The sequence below is a fragment of the Nomascus leucogenys genome, unplaced genomic scaffold (assembly GCF_006542625.1).
Source record: "Nomascus leucogenys isolate Asia unplaced genomic scaffold, Asia_NLE_v1 001012F_73339_qpd_obj, whole genome shotgun sequence".
NCBI lineage: Eukaryota > Metazoa > Chordata > Mammalia > Primates > Hylobatidae > Nomascus > Nomascus leucogenys.
Genome location: NW_022096598.1, coordinates 1 through 13725, shown reverse-complemented (window position 1 = coordinate 13725; position 13725 = coordinate 1). Strand labels below are relative to the sequence as shown.

Sequence of the window (13725 nt, the reverse complement as noted above, 5' to 3'; positions counted from 1 at the left end):
TGGCCCTTGCTGGGGTGGGCGTGGGGTCACCCTGGGTGGGTGTGGGTTTTCCCTGAGTGGGGTGGGCTGGCCTCCCCTGCTGGGGTTGGCAGGTTTTGGCTGGGATTCACTTTTCAAACAGATTGGAAACCCGGAGTTACCTGCTAGTTGGTGAAACTGGTTGGTAGATGCGATCTGCTCGCTACTACTGGCCTCTCCTGGCTGTTAAAAGCAGATGATGGCTGAGGTTGGTTCAATGCCGGCTGCCTCCTCTGTGAAGAAGCCATTTGGTCTCAGAAGCAAGATGGGCAAGTGGTGCTGCCACTGCTTCCCCTGCTGCAGGGGGAGAGGCAAGGGCAACGTGAGCACTTCTGGAGACCACGACGACTCTGCTATGAAGACGCTCAGAAGCAAGATGGGCAAGTGGTGCTGCCATTGCTTCCCCTGCTGCAGGGGGAGAGGCAAGGCAACGTGAGCACTTCTGGAGACCACGAGACTCTGCTATGAAGACGCTCAGAAGCAAACGTGGGCGCTGCTTCCCTGCGAGACAGCACCCTGGATGACTCCGCTATGAAGACGCTCAGAAGCAACATGGGCGCTTCTGGAGACCACGATGACTCCACTGTGAAGACGCTCAGAAGCAATGTGGGCGCTTCTGGAGACCACGATGACTCGCTGTGAAGACGCTCAGAAGCAACGTGGGCGCTTCTGGAGACCACGATGAGTCCTCTGTGAAGACACTCAGAAGCAACGTGGGCGCTTGGGGAGACTACGATGACAGTGCCTTCATGGAGCCCAGGTACCACGTCCATCGAGAAGATCTGGACAAGCTCCACAAAGCTGCCTGGTGGGGTAAAGTCCCCAGAAAGGATCTCATCGTCATGCTCAGGGACACTGACGTGAACGAGAAGGACAAGCAAAAGAGGTAACCAGGCCTGGGCTGGGAGGAGGTGGGACGTGGGGGGATGATGGAGACATACCCTCCTGGCGGGGGAGGAAGGGGACCTGGCTTTCTCGCCTCCGCAGGCCTCACACCACCCTGGATGTGGAAACCTCAGAGAGGTCAGGGCCCAGGCCCCTTTATGAGCTGCAACGCAAAAACAAAACTTTAGCTGATTTCCAATCAAATTATAATTTTCCTCGTAGAACACTAATAGACTGTTTTAAAGTGATTTAACTCGCAAAATTGTTGATGCAGCAGATTATTTTTAATCTACAGATTTTAAAACAATGTTCTATACGTTATAGAAAAGTGTATATTGAGAACTAAGAAGGAAGCCCCATAACACATCAACTTCAGGGCTAAATATTCTTCAAATAAAATCCAGTATGGGTTTTATATAAATGTACACTGTGTAAATATGTTCTTTACTGAGGAATCTTAGAAGGAAACTGAAATGGGAAGATGGTTCCTGTGCTCGAATAGGAAGATCGAATTTTCTTAAGATGTGAGCTTTTTGGCTGGGCGGGGTGGCTCATGCCTGTAATCCCAGCACTTTGCGAGGCCTAGGTGGGCGGATCACGAGGTCAGGAGATCGAGACCATCCTGGCTAACATGGTGAAACCCCGTCTCTACTAAAAAATATAAAAAAATTAGTTAGGCGCAGTGGCAGGTGCCTGCAGTCCCAGCTACTCAGGAGGCTGAGGCAGGAGAATGGCGTGAACCTGGGACGCGGAGCTTGCAGTGAGCCAAGATAGCGCCACTGCACTCCAGCCTGGGAGACAGAGCGAGACTCCGTCTCAAAAAAAAAAAAAAAGATGTGAGCTTTTTCTATTTATCACTTTCACCTAAGCCAAATAAAAATAGCAGTTTTAGCGTTTTTAAATTCCACATGCTGTCTTTTATTATTGTGATAATTTTTTTTGTAACAGAATGGTAAAAGGCTTGCTTTTCCAGATATCAAAATGTGCATGTTATTTATTTCCACAAATTGTTTGCTAACGGCTGAAAAGACATCAATGAATAAAACAGAATAGGAAATTTAGAAATACCCAAATATATGTAAGAATTTAGCACTTGATAATGGTGATGTTTTTTATTATTTAAAAAAGATGGATTGTTCATAATTCATTTTTGGAGAAAACTATCTAGATGTTTATATCACAAAAATAAGAGTATAGATTAAAAATTTTAAATATTTGAAAAGAGAAACATACCAGAAGAAAACACAAATGCCTATTTATATATTTTTTTGATGGAGTCTCTCTCTGTTGCCCAGGCTGGAGTGCAGTGGTGCAATCTTGGCTCACTGCCACCTCTGCCTCCTAGCTTCAAGCAATTCTCTGCTTCAGCCTACTGAGTGGCTGGGATTACAGGCACCTGCCACCACGCCTGGCTAATTGTTTTGTATTTTTAGTAGAGATGGGGTTTCACCATCTTGGCCAGGCTGGTCTTGAACTCCTGTCCTCGTGATCCACCCATCTTGGCTTCCTGAAGTGCTGGGGTTACAGGCGTGAGCCACCGTGCCTGGCCTATATATGCAGATATAATAAAATAAGCACATTTTAAAATTGGGCAAAGTACTTTTTTGCATATCTACCAGTGACCTATGCGCATAGGAAAAGATAGCGTTCCTGGTAGAAGAAGGAATTAAGTTAGAAGAGGAATGAAATACTGTTTTCTATTTAAGTTAGAGGAGGAATGAAAGGCCGGGTGCAGTGGCTTATGCCTGTTATCCCAGCACTTTAGGAGGCTGAGGCAGGTGGATCATGAAGTCAGGAGTTTGAGACCAGCCTCGCCAGTGTGGTGAGCTCCCATCTCTACTAAAAATACAAAAAATTAGCTGGGCATGGTGGCACACACCTGTAATCTCAGCTACTCAGGAGGCTGAAGCAAGAGAATTGCTTGAACCAGGGAGGTGGAGGTTGCAGTGAGCCGAGATCATGCCACTACATTCCAGCATGGGTGACAGAGTGAGACTCCATCTCAAAAAAAAAAAAAAAGAAATACTGTTTTCTATCCACAAAGTTTGTGAGGATGAAGAACAGTGGTACTTATATAGTTGTTTAAAGTTTAAATTGCTGCAGGTTTTCAAACAGACACTTTAGTGGTAAGAATCACATTTTAAAAATGTTATGCTTTTTACTCATCAATTCCATTATACTGAAATATCTTTACCAAATAGATGTCTGTTTTTCTTAGTATTGTTTAAAATAGCAGTGTGTTTAGAAGAACCCATATAAAGATTTCATGAACAAATTTCAGTGCATCCATAGGATGGAATAATATGTAACTATTGAGGATGTCAGTAGATACAGAGATATGTCGACATGCAAAGATGTACTTTGCTATATCAAGTGAGAAAAAAACCAGTTTGTTACACATATACACGAACAGAATCTGCTCTTGTGTTAGCTGAAAATATGTAGAAAATATAATCAAACTTGTTTCTGGGGATTTGTAAGTGAAGTTTTTCCCTTTCTTTTTATCTGTGATTTCTGCAGTGAACATCTGAAGTTTTAGTTAAGGTTCATTAGTAATGAAATAATCCTTGGGAAGAGAAGGAATATGCTTCTTGCATAGATGCAAATAATTTCTCACATTCTATTATTTATTTTTATTTCTGTGGTTAGGTATTTTCTGTGAACTTTTACCCTCTTCAGAAGTAAAGGGATTGTGTTTACCTGTTCCTGTAGATTTTATTGTATATACATTTTATTACATAATTACCTTTTCATTATATATAGATTAACATGTAAAAAGTATGAATTAATCATTTTACTTGAGTTATATATTTATGAAAATTAAAATAGCAAATATAAAAGATTATTACTATTGCACATGTATTGCCCTACTTTACAGGAGTTTTCTTTAAAAATATTGAACTCCCAAGCTGTGTTCTTCCATTTTTTCAATCCATTTAGTCATCAGACATAAGCCAGACACCTATTATGGGGCAGGCATATTCTACTATCTCTCAGGATCCTTCCATCTTTGAAAACTTCATGTTTACCTGCTAGGCTTAAGCAAGCTGAGAGATTTAAAATTGGGGCATTAGGACTTAATCTCAATTGAAGCTTTTCCTCCCTCCTTTCAAACAGAAGCATTTCTGAAGGTAGAAAATAGTAAAAGGCAACCCTTAACTGCCCTTTTGAAAATTTATAAGTCTTGGGTAAAGACTGTTTTAGTTGTTTTAAGTACTAAAATGTGGTACATACACAGCATGGAATACTATGCAGCCATGAAAGAAGGAACGAGAGCATGTCCTTTGCAGGGACATGGATGGTGTTGAAAGCCATTATCCTTAGAAAACTAACATAGGAAGAGAAAACCCAATACTGCATGTTCTCACTTATAGGTGGGAGCTACATGATGAGAACACGCAGATACCTAGAGGGAAGCAACACACACTGGGGCCTATCAGAGGGTGGAGGGTGGGAGGAGGGAAAGAAGCAGGAAATAGAACGAACAGGTACTGGGCTTAACACCTGGGTAATGAAATAGTCTGTACAACCAACCCCTTGGTGCACGTTTACCTATGTAACAAACCTGCACATCCTGCACATGTACCCCTGAATGTAAAAGTTGAAAAAAGCTCCACAAATAGTTTCATAAATCCTTTGTAAAAAGAGAAAATTTATAAGTCTTGAATCCAATATGAATCATTGGAAATATCTGATGTACATACATTGTATAAATCTAAGTATTGAAAAAAATAAGCCCATGCTATGCATTTCAATTCCAAGTTTTCTTTGGCTTAAAGTTTATTGAAAACCAAAGTAAAAATTGGTTTATTTTAGAAATTTGTTGTTGTTTTCACCTCAGCTCTCTTATTCCATAGTACTTAAAAACTAAAATTTATCTAAATGCTGGTCATCTGAGTGGAACCGCCCCAGACCTGTTATAACATATTCTACTTAATGTAAGGCACCAGGGATTGTATGATGCCCCATTATTTTATATCTCAATAAGAGAATTATTTAAATGCCGCCAATTATAGTAAATCATGAATTGTAAGTGGTATTTCAGTGGAGACAACATGGAGACAATGATCATCTTAGAATCACTAAAATACAATGTTACCTGCAATATTTAAAACATACCTGAAAGTGTAGGTATAATTGTATCATCTCACTTAATTCTTTAGTGGTATTAGTAAAAATTATAATATCTAACAATTATTGAGCTGTTGTTAGGAACTATTCTATATCTTTTGTGCAGAGTCTCATTTAAGAATTACAGTGGTTTCCTGTGAGAAAGCTACTATTTTCATTCCTATTTTATTGACGAGGAAACTGAGACCCCAGAAGGCTAAGCAACAGCCAGGAAGTGACAGAGCTTCAAGTAGGATTCCAGCCCAAGTTGAATGTCATCCAAGGGCTATGCTCTTTGTATTCATATAGGCTGCTCTTTCATTAATACAGCGAGTAATGAGAGATAATAAATAGTGTGGTTTTTTCATGGGAAAGTTAAATGTTTGTTTTGAAGGCAGAGTAATAGCAGGGTATTCAGTGTTTGCAATTACGTAAATCATTGATACGGCTGTAGCTGGTGCACTACAATTTCCTAAAAAGTCTTCTCACTCTCATAGGACTGCTCTACATCTGGCCTCTGCCAGTGGGAATTCAGAAGTAGTAAAACTCCTGCTGGACAGACGATGTGAACTTAATGTCCTTGATGACAAAAAGAGGACAGCTCTGACAAAGGTATGCAGTAGCCAACTATATCAGCGTGAGGTGGGTTTGATTTCAATACATAGCATAAAAATGAGTTTTCTCCTTTAAATATAAGTAGTTGGTGAAAGCTGTGGAATGTTTATTTTGAATTCCTAGGATTTGTAATTTGTTTTTGGTCTAATACTGACAGGCCGTACAATGCCAGGAAGATGAATGTGCATTAATGTTGCTGGAACATGGCACTGATCCAACTATTCCAGATGAGTATGGAAATACCAGTCTGCACTATGCTATCTACAACGAAGATAAATTAATGGCCAAAGCACTGCTCTTATACGGTGCTGATATCGAATCAAGAAACAAGGTATAGATCTACCAATTTTATCTTCAAAATACTGAAATGCATTCATTTTAACATTGACCTGTGTACGGGCCAGTTTTCCGTATTTGGAAGCTCAAGCATAACCTGAATGAAAATATTTTGAAATGAACTAATTATCTAAGATTTTATTTTAAATATTGTAACTTTCAAAGAAGCATTAGAGGGTACAGCTTTTTTAATGCACTTGTGGTAAATACTTTTTTTGAAAACACTGAATTTATAAAAGGTAATACTTACTATTTTTCAATTTTTCCCTCCTAGGATTTTTTCCCCCTAATGAATGTAAAATGGCAAAATTTGCCCTGAAACAGGTTTTACATGAAAACTCCAAGAAAACTTAAACATGTTTCAGTGAATAGAGATCCTGCTCCTTTGGCAAGTTCCTAAAAAGCAGTAATAGACACGAGGTGATGCACCTCTCAGTGGCAAGGCTTAAGATATTTCTGATTGCTCATGAGGCAGAAGTGGAAAGGGAAAAAGAGCAATCCGAAATATCAGGGCCAATTTGGAAATTAGGTAATAGAGGGAAAAGACCGTGAAGAGGTTGTGTGTGTGTGTGTGTTGTTGTTGTTGATTCATTTGTTTCCTTTGTATGGTGAGACAAGGTTCTCTTCAATTTTAGAGAATGACAGTTTTCAGTTTGGGAGAGGGAGTTAGTGGGTTGTAAACTGCCTAGAGATCAATTTTAGGAGGCCTCTGAGGAACCAGATTGGCAGTGAATTGGTGTAATGTAAGGGGAAACCCTTGAGCAGAGGGAATATCAAGTAATTAACTGACTTAGTATCCTATTCTGGTAGAAATGGCCAATTAGAGTCTCAGCTCTGCTTTCAAATCTAGAGTGTCTGGATGAGAAGGTGGAAGATAAATAAGTAACAAGATCAAGTTGGATTTTGAGTTGACTAGACCCTGTTCTTCTCTTACTGGGAACAATCATGTGGTGTTTTCAGCAAATGGGTCTCTCTCCTCCTCCTTACTCTTTTTGGCCAAATCTTCAAATGAGAAAGGGAATTGGTCATGTGGGTGAGAAATGAGACTGAAGTAATTGTCTATTACACTAGCTTTCAGCTAGAATTGTGCATCCCAGTAACCTGAGGAAAGTGTTTAAATAATCAACAAGTCTAGGCTTTTTCCTGAAGATTTTGATACAGTAAGTCTAATAAAGCCTGGATATGTATATTTGAAAATGTTTCCTTGAAGCCAGGCATGGTGGTGCATGGCTGTGGTCCCAGTTGCTAGGGAGGCTGAGGTGGGAGGATTGCTTCAGCTCAGGAGTTCGAGTCTAGCCTGGTCAACATAATGAGACCACAACAACGACAACAACAACAATAACAACAACAATTTTCTCAAAATCTGGATACACTCCTGCTTAAGAACCACTGAATACAGAAATGTAATATGTAAATTCTTATATCTCAGAAACTTAAGGTAGCTCTAGAAGAGTTGGAGTTGGATATGTGCTGATTTCTTTAAATCTTTCCTTTCCAGTAACGTTAATCTGACTTTTTTTTTTTTTTTGAGATGGGGTCTCACTCTGTTTCCCAGGCTGGAGCGCGGTGGTGCAATCACAGCTCACTGCAGCCTCGACCTCCCCAAGCTCAGATGGCCCTCCAACTTCAGTTTTTTTTTAGTAGAGATGAGGTTTTTGCCATGTTTCTCAGGCTGGTCTTGAACTCCTGGGCTCAAGCGGTTCACCCGCCTCAGCCTCCCAAAATGCTAGGATTACAGGTGTGAGCCGCCATTCCTGGCCTAGTCTGTCTTTTATCTCTGTGGTGGAGACATTAAAATGAATATTGTTGGTAGTATCTATCAGGTTACAGAATAATACATTTTCCTTTCTACCATCAGTTATTCACTGCCATTCAGAACGTCTTTAGAAATTTGCTGTGAGTAGTCTTTCAGTAAGTAGAGGATGGCCCTCTCAGCATTTTGTGTCTCTTTGTTCAATCATTCAAGTGCTTAGGTCAGTAAGTCGTTAAGAGCAGAGTTTTCTCAATTAGAATTATAGCAAATTCTAAACCATTTTTTGCCAATTGCAGTTGTATTATGGACTATCCAGTGCGTCTCAAGTATGTAGAGCTTTGGCATAATCGGCAGTTTTAAACACTTAAAACCATGGAGTTACTAAGAATACAGATAGGAATTCTGTTAATTTAGTTTCAGTAGTCCTACGAACTGATGATTTAGTTAACAATCTGGGAAAATTAAATACAGATAGATTTTAAATAAATGAATGTTGGAAAGTTTTTTCAAATGGGCAGTATGAGTTTTAATAGCAATTTTTGTTGCATGTTGGAGGTTGAACTTTCGGTAAAACATGAAACTAAAGAAATATTTTACATGCAAATTCTTGCTTTATACACAATTTGTTTAGGGTTGAGGATATACAGACAAAAGATACAGCTCCTGCCCTCAGGAAGCTCTTTGTTTAGATGGGAAAAATATTATCATCCAATAATGCCATACCAAATGCTGGGTTAGAAGTAAAGAGTCTTGGAAGCAGTAAATGTTTAAAGTGAGTTTTTGAGTTGATTAGAGTTAACGTGGTGAGGCAGAGAAGGGGTGTTTCCAAGGGAAGGAGCAGTGTGTAGGAAAGCACAGAAGAGTGAGAAGGAAGCGACTACAATTTATTTACTTTCTATGCATGTAAGTCCATAAGATCTTATATAAAGTTTCTACTTCAGTTGAGGAATATGTACTTTTTGAATTACATAAGTTTTCGCTTTATATTGTTTTGCAGCTTGGCCTCACACCACTGTTACTTGGTGTACATGAACAAAAACAGCAAGTGGTGAAATTTTTAATCAAGAAAAAGCTAATTTAAATGCACTGGATATATATGGAAGGTATAGTTGTTTCTTTTAATCTGTGTGTTCTAGATAGCAGTCACTCAAGTCATAAATATTAAATTAATAAGATTATACTTACTGGGATATAGTGATCAGTATGAACACAAATCAGTTAGGTAGAAAAACAGTTATTTGGACTGGGCAACATAAAGAACAGTTTTAGTAGGATTCATCTTTTATTATATTGACTGATGTTATTTGTTATGTGACATTTTTGGTTACATGATCTTATGTTAGCTAAAGGGATTTCATATTAATATTATGAAGTTTGAACTTTAACTTTCAGTTAAAGTTATGACTCAGTATTGAACTTCTTAACGCTTTCTAATAGTTTTAACCTTTGTGTCTTACATGCTTTTCCACTAAATACGCTGTATTAAACATAAATGGGGTAGAAAATCCTTTTGTCTTTTCAATGACTTTGCCTTAAGTTGCTTTCTTTGAAGAATATTGTTAGCTTATCCCTACATGACACTTAATTGCTGTTCCCACATACTGTGGGTTCAACAGCTTTTTTCCTTTTTTATTTCCAGTGTATTTTGATGTTTTTATTTTTAATTGGTATGGAGAGAGGGAGTGAAGATAGTTTTAAGTGGATACACTTTTCCTTTAATGAAGGGAAGCCATAGGTGGGTGATAAAGAGAAAAGAGCTAGACTTTGGATTCACACAATACTGGGTTGAATTCCTAACTTTCTTACTTGCTAGGTGTGTGACCTTGGGAATGTTATTTACCACCAAATATGTTGTCATATATGAAAAATAGGAGAATATATCCTTCAAAGTTGGCTGTGCATAAGAAAGAAAGATATATGTGGCATTTAATTCAGTGCCTAGCACATGCTTATTGGCATCATTAACTGAAACTCCTGTGACTACTATTCTTACCATTATTATTAATCTTACTGCTTTCAGCATGCAGAGAGCTCTTATTTATTTACCCCCTAGCTGATTTTCTATTACAGCATATGAGTCTAGGGAAGCTGTGACAAAATCTTCACTTAAATCTTTGTTCACTTCAGATAAGTGTCCCTAACATTGTTTCTTGCCCGTCAAAGGACTTTAAATTAGTAGCTTCTGCTATGCAATACCCCACTGAGATAAGAGGGGTTTGTTTTGTCCCTTCCTGTTAACCTTGGTGGTATTTTACAAAGATGAACACTTGAGCACTGAAGATGCTTATGTCTTTTAGTGCATGTAAATGTTTGATTCTGCACAGACAGGCAAGAAGTTAAATTGGTAACGTATATCAAGTTAGCTTTTAAAATAACTTTATTACAGTTCCTATCTCTGTCATTTTAGAACTGCTCTCATACTTGCTGTATGTTGTGGATCAGCAAGTATAGTCAGCCTTCTACTTGAGCAAAGTATTGATGTATCTTCTCAAGATCTATTTGGACAGACGGCCAGAGAGTATGCTATTTCTAGTCATCATAATGTGTAAGTGTTTACATTAAAAGGCTAGTTAATGCTAAATTGAGGTTTAAAATAATTATAACAGTTGCATCTTACATATCAAGTGAGATGTCATAGTTTGGTTCGGGTAATTTTAGAGTGGCAGTGAGTTAGTCCCCTGCGTCAGCCAGAAATCAGACAAAAAGCAAGACAAGTTAGAAGTACCAATGGGTGCAGGATTCTTTATGTCAAGACTTTTAAGACCTTTATCCTTAGAGATCCAACATTGTTCATTTCATCCAAGTGTAACACCTATGCATGGGATAAAAATAGTGTCACATCTTTGATTTTTCTGATTAGTTATTTGGGCCTGCAAATGTCCAGTTTATCAGCAAGTCTTGTACTGTCTTCTGGGGACTATGTCCTATATACTCCTTGAATTTTTCAGGAACCGAAGGGTTCACTAAATCCAAGGAAGACAGTCCCTTTTATCAAGTCAGGAGGAGGAGAAAAAAAAAGGACATTGCAATCATTCTGTTGTTTCCATTGATTCTGTTGCTGCATTGTTGCCACTCAAACTGGCCCTGCTGCCTTAAGATGAATCGGTAGATTCAGGTCCCTCAAGTCTTCATGGCGATTCATACAGTGACTTTGAAGTACAACGTTTTTTAGTTCCCATACCTATGCTTATATGCTCAGCCATTGTTCCCAAAGCACCAGCCTCCTGCTCTGGCCACTGGGCATCCTGACTTTATAAACCACACACAAAGTGAGCAAATTGGCCCTTCCCCCATATTCAGAACCTAATGTGGAACCCACATCTTAGCCAAGAATTAGCTGAGACCTTCATGGTAAGAGATCCTTTGAGGCTGTTGTTGGTCTTTTCTCTAGCAGGTATTGGGTGGGCTTGTTCTAAAGGGTCAGAGGGGTTGAAATAATGTGGCAGAAAGAGATCAGTGTTTTGTTTCTTCTTCTTTGCTACCAGATCTGTACTGTGAGGCACTTTATATCCTGTATAGAACCTTGGGCAGTAGAAAATCCATATGAACCTTCCCTTGAGCAGTGGCTCCCAGCTGTGGTTGGCCCTTGAGTAATCTGATTTACATGATAATGAAAATCGTCCAAGCTACTTCCATCTCTAGCTCAAGATTTTAAAATATTTTCAAATTCTAGCTCACAGGAAGCCATTGAAGAGAATTCTCAGAATCTCAAGTAGGTTAGTTGGACTTAACAGAGCCAAGCCTTGTCCATGACTCGTCACTAATCATGTGTAAGAGTAGGGCTTTGTGCTTGCTTCGGCGGCACATATCCTAAAATTGGAACCATACAGAGAAAGTTAGCATGGCTTCTGCATAAGGAGGCAGCACAAATCTTTGAAGCATTCCATATTTTGTGCAGTCACTGGAAGGTCATTTGACTATTTGCTGACTAGCTCTAAGGAAACAGTGTGAATCAAAGCAAAATGGGTGCCACCAAAATATTGAAATTGTGATTTGCACTGCAAAATAGTCATGTAAGATGGTCTATGAGATGACTTTGAGCTGAATAACGTGTTCGGTGCAAAATACATTGTTAGTATGTATGTCGAAAATTACAGAATGTCAACTTGCAACTTCTCCATGGAAATAAAAAATAAAAGTAGACTTTTGGTCTCCCATGTCAGCTGGAATTGAACATCAGTATAAAGCATTATCCTCACAAACATCTGCTGGCTGAGAGTTTGAGTCTGTAGAGAAGGATCGTTGGTCCAAACCAGGTCTTAACATCCATTGGTTTTTCTGCCCTTGGTGTGATTGATCAACTCCTAATAGTGGACAATCACATTACCTACTTTAATGAGATATTTATGAATAAATTTAGTTACAAACTGTGACATAGTTGAGATGCCCTGAATTATAAGCCATAAGGAGTAGGACAACTAAGAGGCAAATTAGGACTCAATAACATTTTCTGAAAACTACAACATTTGCATATTAGAACCTATGAACAAATACGCATTGGGTTTTATTTGGGATTCCAAGATAATTTTAGTCATAAAGTTTAGGAAGAGATTATTCCATTGCTTTACTATTTCTCTGAGCATTTAAAAAATATTATCTCCTTAAATTTTTATAACAACCTAGGGAAATAAGGCAGCAAAGTCCTCACTTTGTTGAAGAAGACATTGAGCCTAAGAGAAGCAAGTTGTCCAAGAACAAATAGCTGTTCATTATGGAGCTAGGACTTATGCAGAGTTGGGACACTTTTTATTATGTCATGCTAATGCAACCTAATTTACTGGGTCACATGCCTCGATTTATGAGTATTTCACCCTACATTTTTTTCTTCTTTAATTAGAAGCTTAAAGGAAGTTTGCAGAATGTACTCATAAGTGGATGGGATAATACTGTTAAGTTCTGATATTCTGATATTGTTTGAAATACTCTTAAGAATTTTACATTTGGTAGTATTTTTTATATCAGTATTAAAATAGTAATTTGGTTTATTATATTTTTATACATAGAATTTGCCAGTTACTTTCTGACTACAAAGAAAAACAGATGCTAAAGCTTCTTCTGAAAACAGCAATCCAGGTAAGACTTGTGACAGTGAATTACTTTAGGTCAGTTGTCCCCAACGTTTTTGGCACAGGGACCAGTTTTGTGGAAGACAATCTTTCCATGGGCTGGGGAAAGTGGGGATGGTTTCAGCATTATTCAATCATGTTACATTTATTGTGCTACTTTATTTATTATTACATTGTAATATATAATGAAATAATTATACAACTTACCATACGTAGAATCCGTGGAAGCTCTGAGCTTATTTTTCTGCAATAGATGGTCTCATCTGGGGGCAAAGTGAGACAGTGACAGATCATCAGGCATTAGATTCTCATACAAAGCACACACACCTAGATCCCTCGGATGGGCAATTCACAACAGGGTTCATGCTCCAATGAGTATCTAATATTATCACTGATCTGACTGGAGGCAGAGTTCAGGTGGTAATAGGAGCCATGGGGTGTGGCTGTAAGTACAGGTGAAGCTTCCCTGGCTTGCCTACTGCTCACCTCCTCCTGTGTGGTGTGGTTCATAATAGTCCATGGACTGTTACGAGTCTGTGGCCTGGTAGTTGAGGACCCCTGCTCTGGGTGGTTCTACCATAGATAAAAAAGTAAAAGTAAGGAATTTTTGATCACAAAAGAACACTGAAGCACAAGTCATGTTACATATGCTTGTCCCAATAAGGTCTCACTATTACTGACTTCATTCCTCCTCATTTGAAATTGGAAAGGATATATTTACTTTGTTGGTACAAGATGTGTTTTACCTGCTGGTTAATTGTCATGATAACAGTAATTTTGTTAGAACAAGATGCTCTGCTACCATTTGCCAAAAGATTGTCATAATAAATATACAAATTGCCCAACTCTAGGCTCAGCAGATTATAATAAAAGTAGAAAAATGTTTCACACTAACAAAAATGCTAGTATGCTACCTGGTTGTGGACACCTAATAGATTGTAT

General features: G+C 38.6%; 1 non-coding gene and 1 pseudogene across 1 annotated transcript; both read left to right on the top strand.

Annotated features, from left to right (window-relative positions):
- The first annotated feature begins 214 nt into the window (after positions 1 to 214).
- On the top strand, positions 215 to 12790 carry LOC115833998 (annotated as a pseudogene).
- On the top strand, positions 11504 to 11610 carry LOC115833999. Its single transcript, XR_004029159.1, has one exon. It is a non-coding gene; the product is annotated as a U6 spliceosomal RNA (small nuclear RNA).
- Positions 12791 to 13725: the final 935 nt, after the last annotated feature.